Genomic DNA, 16,607 nt, shown 5'->3' with positions numbered 1-16,607 from the left:
TGAGATCTTGAGCTGGTGCCTCATCTTCTAGCTGGGGAAGGCCCTTCCCAATTCAACCCCCGACCACAACGATTCCATCCCAATGGCGCCCAAGTTACAAATGTCTCTAGACTGCCTTTTGATGTGTATCTCTCTGCCCGGTGCCATTAGACTGAAGAATTCCCCTAGCTGATTATTCATGCTATTCTCCTACTATAACACCAATTATTCTAAGCTAGCCTCTTCTACTTAGTCTCTTCTTCCCCTTTTTCCCTTTCTTTTCTCCCCAACAGGTGACTTCCAAGGTTTCAATAGCCAGTGCTGTTTTGCCTTGAGAAACTTTCTTGAATAGAGCAGGTCTCTTTGAACCCAGGAATTACCAATTCTTTTTTCAAAGATTCTTTCTGGTTCTTTAAATATGTTTATCATTTATTGCCTTAGGGTTTCCTCTAGTTTTTAGCTTATTTACAGGGTAAAGAAACCCAACCTACTATACTTCTAAAGTCTAATCAGGCCTTCCTGGCAATCAAGCTCCTTGATGCCTCACCCAGCAGTAGTCTTGCAGAATCTCCCACAGAGAAAGAGGCTCTCCAGGAAAATGCATGTCTGCCCTACAGGTGGCATTGCTCATCACTTACTGAACTGTGATCATTTGAAATTTAAAACAGATCTCTATGGTCCTCCCCTGAAGATTAATATTTAGTTCATGAATTATTTATTGAGCAACTACACAGCTTGGTATTGTATGGAATTGCAAAAATAAACAATACTGTTATCTACCCTAACATGGCTTGTAGTCTAACAGGAGAGTTGAGATGTGTACACAAATAATGGTGTTATGCAGTAGAAAGTAATAAGTATTACAGATGAGATACAATTTGCTAAGGGATCCCAGGAGAAAGATAGTACTTACCCACTGGTGGGAGTCAGCAAATTCTTGCCATTTGAACCTGTACCTAAAGGATGGCAGAATTTCAAGATGACACAATCAGGACAAAGGCACCCCAGACAAAGGTTAACATCCCAAATCAAGACATGAATGTTTGAAGGTAACAGTGAGTCTTCTCATTGGGCTGGAACATGGGTATGGTGAGAGAGTTGGAAGAGGAGGTCGAGGACAGAGCTCACCGTTTCTTGAAAGCCAGAAATTTGGATTTATATTTATGGATAATGGTGAATTGCTGATGGCTTCTGATTAAGGAATAATCTGGCCTGTGATTGAAGATTGCCCTGGCAAGAACGTACAAAGAGAACTGGAGGAGGAAGAGACTGGATGCATCAAGTTAAGCTAAATAACAAAACAAACAAAACTCAAATCTCAGTGGCTTTCAAAAGAGTAGTTTATTTCTCATCCCTATACATGTCCAGACCACAGTGGCAGGGCTCTGCTCCTCCACATCCTCATCAGAGACCCCACTGGCACAGGCTCCACTCTCTGGAATGATACAACTCTCCATCATAGGAGAAGAGAGAGCAGGAGACACTGTTCAATTCTGCTCATCTCTCTGCTCAGATTTCACTGGCCAGGGAAAGGTATGGGCCCACACCTTACTTCAAGGAGGCGTTGCGTGCAGGGAAGCCTGACACTGGCGAACAGTAGTAATGTCTACCACCCTTGGAGAGGGGACGTAAGTCAGGAAACGGACACCACTGTCCAGGATAGAAGTGATGAGAACCTGGACTAGAATGGTGGCAGAGGACACCATGAAAAGAAAAGACAGAATTTCTGAAGCAATAGAGAGAATCAATAGGATCTGGATGCGTACAGCCAAGGAAGAGGAGTCCTGGAAGCTGGTGCTAAGTTTTTTGTTTTTTGAGTGTACAATTCAATGAGGTTTGAGAAATGCATATAATCATGTAACCCCCACCATGATAATGATCTGGAACATTTCCATCACCTCTAAAAGTTTACTTGTGCGTCTTTGGAGTCACTCTGCCACACACACACTTCTGGTCTCTGGCAAAAGTCTGATCTGATTTCTATCACTGTAGTTGTGTCTTTTCTAAAATTTCTTATAAATGGAATCATACAGTACGTAGTCTTTTATGTGCCTATCTTCTTTCACTTAACTTAATGCTTTTGAAATTCATCCAGGTTGGTGTGTGTATCAGTTTGTTCCTGTTTAGTGCTCAGTAATATTTCATTACATAAATATATTATAATTAATTTATCCACACAGACATATGGTTTTTTTCATGTTTTGGCTATTTCTAACATTCCTTATATGTTTTCGTGTGGACATATGTTTTCATTTTTCTTGGGTACATACCTGGGAGTGGAATTCCAGGATCATAAGATAAACGTGTTTTACCTTTATGGGAAATTACATAACTTTTTTTCCAAAGTGGCCTTACCATTTTGCATTCTAATGAGTATTCTAATAATAAATGAGTGTATGAGAGTTCACTCGCTTCACATCCTCGTGGTGTGAAGCTTTTGAGTATGTTGGCTGCAGAGTTCTGGACCAAGAACAGAAATATATGAAGACTGCCCTGCCCTAGGATCTTGTGCATTTCTCAATAGCACCAAGAGAATGGGGACCCTCCCCACTGGAGAAGTGTTTATTTTATGTATTCACCAAAGGCCAATGGATCTTTCCACAATTTCACTTAGGGGCTGAACAATATAATTTGGGAGTACTGAAGGTCATAATCAAAACTAGGTTTACGAAGGGGAAAAGTGAATATCCTTCCCAGAAATAATCATATAGCTTCAGCTCTTGATTATCTTTAATGGAAGGATGTGATAGCTACCACATGAATTTAATATTTTTAAACTTACATTTGCGTTAATAAGTAGTATCTGATATTTTAGAGACTAGATAAGCACACTTATACCCACAATAAGGGTAGTTGTGAGGAGCCAACTCCAGAAGTGCTGAGAAGTTCATCGATATCTTTATTTTGGCTTTACATTTCATGCCAGAGACTACGTTACTCCTACAACTAATGCTTAGTATCAGCCCAGGATAAATGACTTCCCTGTTGTGATGTGTTGGGTTTTTTTAATACCTTTTCTAAATGAAATGTGAAATTTGAGTGGTGTTCGAGTCTCTCTTACTTAGAGTCTGGGCAACAGCAACAGCAACAGTGAAAAGCTGTCAAAGCCTATTGTGTTAATAAGTCATCTAGACAACATTTTCCGTGATACCCGCACCTAACGCCTAGTGAACAGGCAAAAGAAGATGACATTAGGAGATCGATCCTTCTCCTTTTGTTTCCCTGGGATTTCTGAACTAAATCCAAATGTCCAGGCTACACAAAAGTGAATGAAGTCAAAGATGCAGTTTGCTGAGGAAACATCACTGAATATGTCCCTGGTTGCCTCCCATAGAACCCTCTTTGACTCACAGGGCTTCAGTCAGGACCCTCAGTTCCAGGATGGTCCTGTCTAGGGGTGATGCCAGGGAGGAAATGGAGCTGAAGAGACAAACCGTGTTCTCAGAAAAACAGGTGCCACCACTCTCACCACCCACCTTTCCAGACTTAGCAAGTAGGACATTTGCCTCATTGTGTAGGTAAGTGGCCCATATCCTCCTCCCCCAGCGGGTGCCATGAGGCAGCCGCTTAAAAGGCCCTTATTCCAAAAGGAAGCGCTTATGGAAAGTTGCTTAGTTGCACAATTGGCTTGTGTGAGGGCCATGGGCCGTGGGCCTGGCCTTTTCTCTGTCTTCACCTGCACACAGCTGCCAATAAGAATCAGAGACAAACGCTGCCTTTAATTGCCCTTTCTCAGGGGCTGCTTTTTTCTTAGAGACAGACTCTGCTGAGGCGTTTTTGAGCTGAGTCCAGCAGACCCAGAAAATATGGCGAATGAGAGAGCCAGGTTTTCTGGCAGGAAAAAGGAAAGCAGCTTTCATGCTCAGTGAGGGGCCTATCACAAATGAAGTCCAAGAGTATCGTGCCACAGCTGAGAAAACGCCAAGCTGGCGGAACTCGGGGCTAGCTTTCTAGAACATCAATAGAGGAAGAAGTCCTGTCACAGTGCCCTCAGCCTTTGTCATCAGGGCTGACCCAAGCACAGAGATCCTTCAGCCCAGGCTGCAAGGTGGGCAGGGACTCAAGGAAGCTGCAAGGAAGGGACGAGGACACATTAAGGGAGAGAAAGGCTCAGATATTTGTCATCAGTTTATAAATGCACCTGCTATCACCAAGGCAAAGCAGGCGGAACTGTCACTGCTCCCAACCACTTCCCACCTGCCACTTTGTCGCTTCAGAGCCCTCTTTTGGCCTGTCCTTAATGTTCACTTGTACCTTATTGTCACTAACATAGAAATATTGCGGGGTAGGGAGGAGCATTCCAGATGGTGTGTGCAGAGTCCTGCATCACTCTAATAGAGTCTTGGCCGCAGTTCTACTAGCCTCCCAGTCGGCGACAAGAAGGAAATGAACAGAGATGCAGCGCTACGTGACTTTGCAGGTTCCAAGTAGTTTCGTCTCTTTGTGGCAATATTTGCCTGTAAGTACAGGCACTCTTAGTTGCTGATGGGTCTCTCTAGAATTGGTGCAGCCCCTGCTAGACATTTTTTTGGGGCATTGGCTTGGTGCTCCACAAAGCAAGGCGGTTGGCAAATTTGAAAAGTAGGTTAAACCTGTTCCCTCATGTGGCGGTTGTACGTGTATGAGCTGTAGAGGCCTACAGCAGCGTGCAGGTCTCTTTCCTAAAACATCTCCTTCACATCCTAACCCCGTTAGGAAAACTTCTCCTTTTAGGTTCAAAACAATTGAATTCAAACCTATCAGTTACTTGCAACTCCTTATGAATAGCATTAATCCAGTTGTTTGTTTTCCTACTAGCTAAGAGAACAGTAATTTTATTGGGGTTGGTGGGTTTTGCCTGGTAGGACAGGCCTAGGGCCATTGCCCTATTTGGGGATTGGGGATATTCAGAGAGCAGCAAGACAGCACTGGGTACTTGTGTTGAGTGGGAGGGAGGAGAAAAGGAAATTACCGAAGACAGACTTTGCCTGCTTTTGAGGTTCATCTAATTTAAGTTCTAATGTTTATAAAGGATTGTAAGCCCCATGTTTTGTTTATTTTCCAGCCCCTACAGGAATCGTTTGGAGGAAGTGGCTGTTGCCCCCTGAAAATCCTGCCAGAGGCTTTGCATTTCAGGAGTTTTCCCTGCAAACTTCATGTGGGGCACTGTGCTGTATGAGAGCCCTGGTGGCTACAGCAAATAACATGTCAGCAGAGAATTACAACTTTGCAAATACCAATGACTAAATGGCTGCAAGTCTAGCTGAAGTCACTCAGTATATCCCAAGTCTTTTTCTAGAATGCTTTATTTGCTACCATCAAATGACCGTCGAAAGACTTTCCCATGTTGGTCTCATGAAATGCCAGACATATTGAGCTCCTATTTTTTCCCACTTTTCAGATGAAGGGGCAAGAGGTCAAATAACTTGCCTAAGGTCATGCAGCTAGAGGATTGCTGGGTTAGAATTTGAACTTGGGTGGACTAACTACAAAACACACGTTCTTAACTTCTATGCAGCCCTGCCTCCCACCGTGCCAGCTTTGACCTCGTTGGTGCCGAAGCTCATTGTTTGGTAATCTGAAGGTCTGAAATGTCTGCTCCAGTGCTCTCGGAAAACCTTGTTGGAATTATTCTCTGCTTACGTTTCCACAGCCGTAGGCCACAATGCTTTCATTTACCGCAGATTCCTGATCTATTAAGATTGTTTTATCTGGTTTCCTAGAAACCAAATTGTCCACTCACAAACAGGGCCAGAGACGCTCATTCTGGCCTCCACATTTAAACAAACAAGGCACAAGTCAAGGAGTGTACTTTTTTAAAGAAAAACGAGAGGAATCATAAAATCAGTTTAGATAGAGCGCCATCCTTCCAACCCCAACACCTGTCTCCTTGCATGTTAACGATGCTCCTGAGCTGAGGCAAAATTGGAGAATAACTGCGAAAGCATTCTGAAAAGCTAAAACACACATTACAGTAAACGATGGTCTTGTTATTTATATTGCTACTATTATAAATGACTTTTGAATTTGGTAAAATTTTACGATAAGTAATTTCAAAATTTTTTTTGTTTCAAAACTGGCAACTCATGGTATATATAACTCTGCTGACAAGAATATTGAATAACCATAATAAATTTAAGTGGTAATACTGAGTAATAGAGAGTTTTAAATAACTGAGAATTTCTTTCATAATTGGTGACTAGCAGATTAACAGTATTCAGAGTAGAGTTTCCTAAAATTATATGACTTTCTTCCCAATTTCTAACAAATTCATGTATATTTCTAGTTGTGTGTGTGTGTGTGTATATATATGTATACAACTATATATATATATACAACTATGTATATATCAGGTATATACATATACATGATTTGGAGTCACTCTTCTCACACTCTAATATCACTTGATTTTCTACACAGGGTCAGGGCCCCCAGTATTAGCCACAGAGTCAGTGTGGAGGAGAGGTTGAAAGCCAAGCTTTGGTGTCAGGCAGATGTTCTGTTCTGGCTCATCTGCTTACTGTTAGACATTGGTAGGTAACTTAACCTCTCTGAGCCGCAGTTGTTTCATCTGTAATTTAGTGCCTGTCTCAGAAGGTTTTTGTGAGAATTAAATGAGACTAAAGCATGTGAAGCAGTTAGCACAATGCCTGGCCCATGTGTAAGTATCACAGTTTGAGATATTATTACTTTAGGAATATTAAGAAGGAATATTTTCCTTTTGGCTGCACACTTATGGTGGATCCCTTGCTAGCATATTCCATTCAGTGTACCTGGGAAGATAAATTATATTGAAATGGTATGACCTCATATTTCCTTTATAGCCTAACAAGCACATTTCCTCCCAACTTTTTATTTTGGAAAATTCCAAACCTACAAGATAATTGAAAGAATATTACAATGAAGACTCACTTACGTTTGAGAGATTGACCAGTTGTTAACATTTTGCCATGTGTTTGCTTTCTTCATGTCCCCACGTCCCTCTCTGTCCCTCACCAAACCATCTGAAGGTAAATTGCAGATATCATGGTTAAAATTTACCCTCAGATGCATGAACAAGTGTCTCCTAAGAGCACCACGATAATTCTCAAGAAAGTTAACACTGATACAAGAATATTTTCTTATCTTGAGCTCATATTCAACTTTTCAATTCTCCCATGTCTTATGTAGATTTTTCCCTCAGTTGATCCAGAATCCAATCAAAGATCACCCATTGTATTTAGTTGATATGTCTCCATAACCTCTTTTAATCGAGAACAGTCCCTTACCTTTTTTTTTCTTTGTCTTTCATAACATTAACATTTTAAAGAGTTCAGGTCAGTTATTTTATAGATTGTCCCACAATTTAGATTTCTCTGACTGTTTTCTTGTGATTAGATTAAACATTTTTGTCAAGAATACAACATAGGTGATGTTGTGACCTCCTAGTACATCAATTCAGGGAACGTAGAATGTCAGTTTGTCCCATTACTGGCGATGCTGAATATGTTCAGTTGGTTGAGGAGGTGCCTTCCGGATTTCTCCATTGCAGAGTGTCACATGTTTTCATTTGTAATTAATATGTAATCTGTGGGGTGATGCTTTAAAACTGTGTGAATATCCTCTTCCAATAACATTCGCCCAGTGGTTTTATCATCCATGGATGCTATTGTCTAACTTATTTGCTGATTATAAAATGATTGCATATTATTCTTCTATCATTCCTTCTCTATCTATTAGCTGGCATTCTTCTGTTAGAAAAGCCCACCTCTCTTTTTTTATAATAATATTCTGAACACAGGGATTCTTTGTTTTATTAAATATATCATTATAATCCATTGCTATCATTATTCTTTTTGATGCTTGAGTTTTACCAAGAACTACAATCAACCAACCATTACTCCATCGTGCCTGGTTCCTTTTAGTGGTGAGTGTTTTGTCTTAAACGTACTCAAGACTGACGAATACAAATTTATATACGTATATGCCACCTTTAATCCAGCTAAAAGAGGGCATTTTTGAGGTCATTACATTTTGGGGAGTTGGACTTCACACCTTAGATACTTGCTTTGGGCTCTTCTTTTGGTTCTTAACGCTCACTTGTTTTCCCTGCAGTAGACAATGGGCATCAAGCCCATGCCTGATCTTAGAGGACAGTGGGGATAAACGCTCTCCTATTTGGTCCAGTAGTGAAGCTCTTTTCTCCTCTCTCCTTGAGGCTGGCAACACATCTCTCTTTCACTCCTCTCATAGGATCCTCATCACTATTTGTCAATATTATTCTCAGCTAACATTTTTTCTCTGCATGTATAACTGAAAATTTTTATCTTTGGAGGTTATTTGGTTAAAGTTATTCAGTAAGTTTAGATTAAGATCATTGGCTCTTGAGTCTCTAGCGTGTGTTTACGCCGACCATAAAATTTATATGCATTGCTGGACTGCAGCGTCCTGAGTGACCTTGTCCACTTCCAAAAGCTTATGTCTGCTATTTCTCTCATCCATTCTTGGAACTTGTGCGACCTTTTGTTTATAGGAACAAAAGATTAAGTTAAATTTGAGTGTCTTCTAGTCTCATCTATCTATTGCCCAATTCTTACTTTTCTTTGGAGTTTCACCACATGAATTTGTAGACTTGAATCGCTATCAGCGCAGACCCCACAGTCCCACGGAGCACATGGGAGTCTGTCTGAAGATTTAAGGCTGCCCATGTGCTGTTTCGTAAGCCTCTTCTCAGAAATTTGGGGAGAGTTCACTCTGCTTCTGTGAGGTTTTTCTGCTTTCATCTGTCACTGGGCACACAGTCTGATCTCTTCACATCCCTCATTGCACTAATCATTGAGTCTGTTTGGGAGTTTTTGTCTCAGAATAAAGACACACTAGGAAACCCCCAAGCACCTCACCTGACCCAGTGGCCTCCTGAGGCTTGACAACTAAACTTTTCAGGTGGTGTTAATAGAAATGATGTTGTTGTGATCCCTGAATTACAGGTTGAGGACTCTTTCCCTGTGAATCTGGATGCCTTGTCAGGAACACAGTGTGCCCTGGTAAGGTACGAATTTAACAAAGTGCAAGTCCCACAGCATATAGATGAGTCCTTTAAAGCAAGGTCTCCTCTAGATTTTGGGTGAATTACAAGGGAGTTCCACTGTGGACAGTCTGCCCACACTGCCAAGAAAGGCATGAACACATTTTTTTTTTTTTGTAAAGATTGGCACCTGAGCTAACAACTGTTGCCAATCTTCTTCTTTTTTTTTAATCTTCTCTCCAAAGCCCCACAGTACATAGTTGTGCATTCTAGTTGTGAGTGCCTCTGGTTGTGCTATGTGGGACGCCATCTCAGCATGGCCTGATGAGTGATGCCATGTCCATGCCCAGGATCCGAACCGGCAAAGCCCTGGGCCACTGAAGTGGAGCGTGCAAACTTAACGACTTGGCCACGGGGCTGGCCTCATGAACACACATTATTAACACACAGTCTTATAAAAGGGACTGTGTCTAGATCTGGCTATTGCAAAGAACAAACCAGGAAACACATATCAAGGGGCTATTTGCACAGCAACATACTAGTGAGAATCAGCATGATGTATGAGAAAGAGCAGAGTGGATAAATGAGAGGGTCCCACTTCTAGACTTGTATTCTATGTACAACTTATAATGAACATCAGAGAGAGGACTAATCTGAAAGGACAGATCTAGGTTAGGGATCATTTGTAGATTGCCCACATGGTCAATGGTGGATGGACCCCGGTGGAGTGGTCATAGGCATGATGCCTGACATGGGGGAGGAACTCATTAAATCTATTGAAGGAATGATAGTTGAGAGAATGCCTTAAACTAAGATAAAAGACTGTATTGGGGCCTAATGAGTGATCGACTTTGCCCAGTGATGCTGTAAAGTCAGCCTAGCGGGTGAGGTGGTCACTGGAGACTCATTGGTGCCTTGCTAAAGTTACTTTGCATCTTCCAGCACCCGTAGAGAGGCCTGGGATGTGTGGTTTGTTGAGATAAAGAACTCATACTTGTGTTCTTATGGAAAAAGGCTACAAAATTGTTTTTTAATGAAAGGATGATTACATTTCATTATTTAGAACATAAGAACTTAACATATATTATAAATAAAATGGAACCAAATTGCATGTGCATCCTGTGTGGTTGGTGCGAATCCTACACATGCACAGCGTACTCTGGTTCTCCTGATGAAATTCATTTCTCTGGTAATTAGCCTCTCTTCAATTTCTAAGATGAAGATAAATTAGGCTGCAGTGTTGGCAGTGGGCGCCAATGTGACCGTGAAAGCCTTGATGAGGGAAGGCACTCTGTGGCCTTGGGCTTGTGGTACATTTTTCCCATAATTGGTCCTGTGTTTCGTAGTAGGTAATGTATCTCCCCGAATATGATTACTCTCCTTCTCTTGCTTCAGTGACAAATTTCCATGATTATATACATAACATTTATAATGACAAATACGCTGTTAAGAACCCCTTCTGGCTGATGACAGTAAAGAACAAGTACACTATAATTATAACATAAAGTGAGATTATGGAAATTTCATAATATTGGCTAGAATCCATTTGCAGATATGATGTGCCCGAGTCTTCTCAACCATTTCAAAATAACCTTTCATGTTCTGAGTTGCACCCTGAGAAGATCAAGGCTGTTCCCCTTGAGCAACACGATAGGGGAAGGGTCCATCCAGTCCCACTGCAGACCACTTTCATAGGTGAGGGCTCAGGACTGGAAAATGAAGGCCAGCTTGGCTTTTGCCCTGTTGAGGAGTAAGCTAATCCATCTACCAGAAATTCAGCCTTGTGTGCCCACCCACCAGACTGTACACTCCAAGAAGGCAGAGGCAACAGCTATCTTGTTCATGTCTGTAATTCACTACAATGGCGACACAGTAGCTTCTCCATAAATATTTATTGGATGTAAATCAATGAAGAAATGACTGAACTGAAAGGCCATAGTGAGAGGCTTCCCTGAGTAGATGATAGAGAATGATTGTGGACACTTCTGCCTGCTAGTCACAAATACGGTCCCCTGTCCTGGACCCAGAACTCCCCAGGCCTGTTCTATGTCAAGAAGCTTGGGCCAGCTCTCGGCTGTCGGGCAATAAATCTCCCTGACCTGTCAGCTGACTACAGGGCACAAAGTCTAAGCCTTCTAGGGAAGTGCTGAAAGTTCAAAGGAAGGTGTCATGTTTATAGTGCTGGGACTTCGGGCACCGTGACCACGATGTGAAGAAGATCCTCAAAGCACACCATGTGGGTGGTCACCATTCCACCTTCTTATTTTAGCCACAACCTGTGACCTAACCTCCCCAAGCCCCAGTTTCTTTATTTTTTCCCTAAACATGGGGATTACGCTCTTCTGAGGACTTCCTTCAACAGTTTTTTATTTTTTAAGCAAATCTTTTCTTGAAGTATAACATACTCACAGAAAAGTGTACAAATCATGAGAGTTTAGCTCGATGAATTTTCACAAAGAGGCCTCACCTGAATAACCAACACCTAGATCAATGCAGAGACCCTCACCAGAACCGCGGAAGCCCCACTGTCCCCCACCCATTACTACCTTCTCCAAGAGGAATCAGTATCCTGACTTCTAATCGCACAAGTTCACTTTTCCCATCTGTATGTTATATAAACAGAACCATATAGAGTATACTCTTTTGTGTCTGGCTTCTTCCACTCAATATTAAGTTTGAGATTCATTTGCTGTGAAGAACAAAACTTTGTACAATATCCCATCGTATGAACATAACATTTATTTATCCATTCTACCATCGATGGACACCTGGATCATTTCTACTGGAGATAGCGATGCTACAAAAGTTCTTATACATGTCTCTTGGTGCCCATAGGCTTGTATTTTATTGGGTATATTTCTAGAAGTGAATTGCTGGCTTATAAAATATATCATGTTTAGCTTTAGTGGATACTAGCAAACAGTTTTACAAGTGGTTGTATAAACGTACACTCCCATCTGCAGTGTTTGAGAGTCTGGAGGCTCCACTTAAATACTTAATTCCTCCAGACTTGATTTTAGTCACTTTGGTGGTGTCTAGTGGAAGCTCATTGTGATTTTGAGCTGCAGTTCCCTGATGTCCACTGAGGCGGCGCTCCTTTCCAAATGGTTAGGGGCCATTTGGACATCCTCGTAAAACACTATTCAAGTCTTCTATTCATTTTTTGGGTAAACAGTTGTCCGTCTCTTTTTTTAATTGATTTGTAGAGGTCTTTTCTATATCTTGAATATAGAACAGGCATAAAAACATATTGCAAATATGTTCTCCTACTCTGTAGTTTGCATTTTCTTTTTTTTAACAGTATTTTTGATGAACAGGAGTTCTTTATTTTTATGAACTCCAATTGATCATTTTTCTCCTTTATGATTTGTGCTTTTCGTTTTCTACCTGATAAACTGTTCCCTGTGCCAAGCCTACACAGATATTTTCCGGTTTTCTTCTAGGCGCTTTGTAGTTTTACCTTTCACATTTGCATCTACAATCCATCTGGAATTGATTTTTGCGTATGGTGTAGGGTAGGGTGAAATTAATTTTTCCCATTTAGATACTCAATTAAGCCAACACCATTTACTGAAAGGATTATCTTTTCCTCACTGCACTGCATTGTCACTTTTGTTATAAATCAAGTGACCACATGTGTGATCTATTTCTAGACTCTACTCTGATCTATTTGTCCATTTGTTTAGCCTTGTGTCAGTACACGGTGTCTTAATTACTGTTATTTTATAATAATCCTCAATATACATTAGTGTCAGGGCTCCAGCTTTGTTCTTCTTCAAGAATGCCTTTCCTTTCCTTTTGCATAACCATATAAATTTTAGAATTGCTTTGCCAATTTACACACAGACACACAAACCCAACCTCTGTTGGAATTTTTGTTATGATTATGTTAAATCTATAGATCAGTTTAGGGAGAATTTACATCATTATGGTATTTCAGTACATTAACATGGTGAATATCCCTGCATTTGTTTAGGTCTCTTAATTTGCCTCAGTAATGTTTTATTGTTGATAGTATAGCGGAATTGCACAATATTGTAAGATTTATTCATAGGTATTTTATGTTTTTGATGCTTTTTTTTTTAAGTTAATGGTCTTTTTATTGGGAAAAAAAAAAAAAGACTAGCATTTACAACTTGGAATGGACGTAAATTGTAATCTCTTGAACAGCAATGTTGATGGTTGTGCTGAAGTCCACAGCCACAGCCTACTCTGCTGGCTCCAAGTCATGGTTCAGAAGGTTTTAAAAACAGAGAGTCCAAAGACGCTCCCCTGGAAAAGTTTCTTTTTAAAAATTTGTGTGAACGGTGACAGCCTGACACCCGCTTTGCTCTAGTACAACGCAGACAATGCTAAACCAGCACACACAGGCCTGCCACCAGGGTGTCATTGTCACCATGGGTCGGGGCACATGGAAGTACAAGAGGACCATCCTGCTAGTGGGGCTGTATCTAGACAGTTTAGCCTTCACTCGCTTTTCTGCACAGCATCCTGAGGTAAACCAATTTTAAATGCGTTTGTTTTCAGTAAGCCAGCTATGACGATTTATACTAACAAACTGAACTAGAACCCATTTGAATAGGTTTTGAATTTGTTTTTTCGTTTTTCGTTTTTAACACAAATGCCTGACTGTGCTCAATTGTCAAGCTGCATGCATGAAAAACTGGCCAGCCCAAACAGTGTATTACTCATTAGCAAATGGAACTGCAAGGAGTCCACCAAGTGCTTCCTTATAGTTAAGGTAGTACAAGTATTTATGTCATAAAACGGATGTGTACCTTGATCTTTAGGGGACAGGACCACCAACCAATACATGCAGATTTTTTGTGTGTGTGGACAGAAGGTACTTCTGACATTCAGTTTTGCTATATAGAAACAGAATGAGTAAATGAACTTTTTTTCTTTTCTGCAAGAGGTAAGTAAAAGATGCAATTTGATTCTTCTAAAGGGGGGAAAAGGAGTTGAAAGTAGGTCTTCATTTTGCAGTCATCATCTGTACGAATTCTTCATAGTTGACTTGTCCGTCTCCGTCAATATCTCCGCTTCTCTGATCATTTCATCTACTTCTTCATCTGTTAGTTTTTCTCCTAAGTTTGTCATGACGTGACGTAGTTCTGCCGCACTGATGTAACCGTTGCCATCCTTGTCAAAGACTCGGAATGCCTCACGGATTTCTTCTTCGCTGTCTGTATCTTTCATTTTTCTAGCCATCATAGTCAAAAGTTCTGCGAAGTCAATGGTGCCATTACCGTCAGCGTCCATTTCGTTGATCATGTCCTGCAGCTCGGCTTCTGTTGGGTTCTGACCCAGTGACCTCATGACAGTTCCAAGTTACTTCGTTGTGACGGTGCCATCGCCATCATTGTCAAATAGGGAGAAAGCTTCCTTGAATTCAGCGATCTGTTCTTCTGTCAGCTGATCAGCCATGTGCGAGCGAAGGGAGGAAGAGCACAGAGATCAAGGGTGGCTGCACCAGCGCAGGGGCTGTGACGGCGGGGGTGCCTCCGCTGCTCCTGCTGCTGCTAAGGGGCGGTGTGCGCTGAGCGCTGTGCCCCTGCCGCCGCCGCCTGCACCGCCGCCCGACTGCGAGTAACGGCGCCGCGTCCGCGAGGCTCCCAACACCACTGCCCTGTTTTTGATACTTTTTAAACTGTAACTGTTAAAAAGATTTCAGTTGAAAAATTTGTTGCAAATACATAAAATACAAATAATTTTATATTGACCCTGAGTCCAACATTCATTTATTAATTCAAATAGTTTATCTGTACATTTTTTGGATTTTCTGCATAAGCTGTTATGCCCTTTGCCACTAATGATAGCTTGATTACTTCCTTTTCAATCCCTACATTTTTTTTTCATGTCTTATTGCCCTGGCTGGGACCTGCAATATGCCATTGACCATAAGTGGAGACAGTGGGTGTCACTGTTTAATTCCCAGGATCAGGGAGCCTCGACAGAGTTTTTAACCATCTGAGTTAAAACAAGGCCTCTCCTCTTCCCAGGTCAAGAAATCTGGGCTTTTGATAAGCTTTGAGATTGGGCAAGGGAGTCGGGGGTGGGAGGGAGTGCAGAAGGGGAGAATTTCCCTCAGCAGAAGTGAAGAGAAAAAACCCTGTGGAATAAATGGCAGACTCGCCACACCCTTGCTTTGCCCATCTGTAGTGCAGCTAGTACAACGTTTGTGTCTTGTGTGTCTCCTGTGGTGTTGGAAAAGGAGATGGAGTCTCATCAGCAGGAAATAAGGACGTGCTTGTCCTTAAGACCCCTCATTGCTGGGAGAATCTGGCTGACTCAATAGAATCACCAAATCTTAGACTTGGGGGACATCTCATTCAATCTCCTACCCAAGGCATGAGTCCCTGGGAATATCCTGAAGAGCTTGGGGTTGAAGGACAACTGTGGTCACCCTCACATCTAAGAGCATCTCTAGTAACATCCCAACAGCCCTTCTGTGACCCCTGCCTCTTCCTTTCCACAGTTTATGACCCTATAGAGTTACCTGCCCACCACCAAACATTTACCAAGCCAGGAATGGTTCTCACATTGTACCTTCACTGCTTCTGTGGGTTGTAAGTTTGGACCTGCCACTTACAGAGGCCTGAGGAGCATGCCTGTGTGAGCTGCCACTCCTGAGGCCAGGGGTATTCAATGAGGCTGAGCCCTGACCACAGGGGAGTCTCCTACTGTTGTTCCCTGTTGAGGAAGCCCCTCACCCTCTGTGCCACTCAGCATGTTTCCATGATGCGCAGCCTTGGGCACTCTGACCCGGGTTTCAGTGAGGCGTGGTGGGACCCTCCTCCAGGCAGAGGGGATGGTAAAGACCTAACCTACTGCAGGAAGAAACTCTAGATGCCAGCAGATCAACTTACATGGGGTTCCCACCCCTCAGTCACTACTTCCCTAGATGAATCAGAAGTTGTCCAACCCTGCTTTGTGCCCACTTTGGTTTCTGCAGGTCCTCTTCCTTTTCCCTGGTCAAATCTGACGACTAGTTTCTGGCGTAAGACCCTCCCACCATGCCTCCCTTTTCATATCCTTGTATCTCTGACTTTTCAGTGAGCTTACTCCCCAAGAGGCTCATCCATGTGAGAACTCTATTCTGACTCTACTGCACATTTGGGCTTATTCTCTGGACAAGAGAAAGGCCAAGTCCAAGGACCTGGTCTGTAGCAGGTTGTGTCCCATGGGTGTTAAGTGGCACCAGCTCCAGGCTCCATCAGCTGCTCAGAGAGCTCACTGTGGGAGCTGGAGCTGGAGCTGCACACTCCCCGTGGCAGGGAGCGTAAGGCACATGCTGCCAGCAGAATTCTTATATTCCCTGTGAGCGAGAATTTTTCCTCTTGAAAGAAAAAGAGATTGAATTGGAATGACAGATCTCAGGCTCACTCTCTCCTTTTGTGCCTCATCTCTCCTCTCTCGCGCCTCTCACAGCCGTCTCTATGCCGCTTTCAATTTCTCAGACCCTGAAGGGGAAATAAAAAAGCAGTGACCTACAGGGCTGCGGAGAACAAGCAGTTACTCTGAGGGAGGGAGGGAGGGAGGTGCAGTGGGGGGTTTGCATGAATGGAGATGGGGCTGCACAGCGGGAGTGAGGGAGGGTGGGGGAGCCGCCTTCCGTGCCTCCTCCCAGCCAGGTCCTCCCTGT

General features: G+C 42.4%; 1 pseudogene; it reads right to left on the bottom strand.

Annotated features, from left to right (window-relative positions):
• Window positions 1-13,036: 13,036 nt before the first annotated feature.
• Window positions 13,037-14,585, bottom strand: LOC102150291 (calmodulin-1-like; annotated as a pseudogene).
• Window positions 14,586-16,607: the final 2,022 nt, after the last annotated feature.

This window comes from Equus caballus, chromosome 6 (genome assembly GCF_041296265.1).
Source record: "Equus caballus isolate H_3958 breed thoroughbred chromosome 6, TB-T2T, whole genome shotgun sequence".
In the NCBI taxonomy this organism is placed as follows: domain Eukaryota; kingdom Metazoa; phylum Chordata; class Mammalia; order Perissodactyla; family Equidae; genus Equus; species Equus caballus.
The sequence above is the reverse complement of the archived record's forward strand: the minus strand, read 5'-3'. Positions and strand labels throughout refer to the sequence as shown.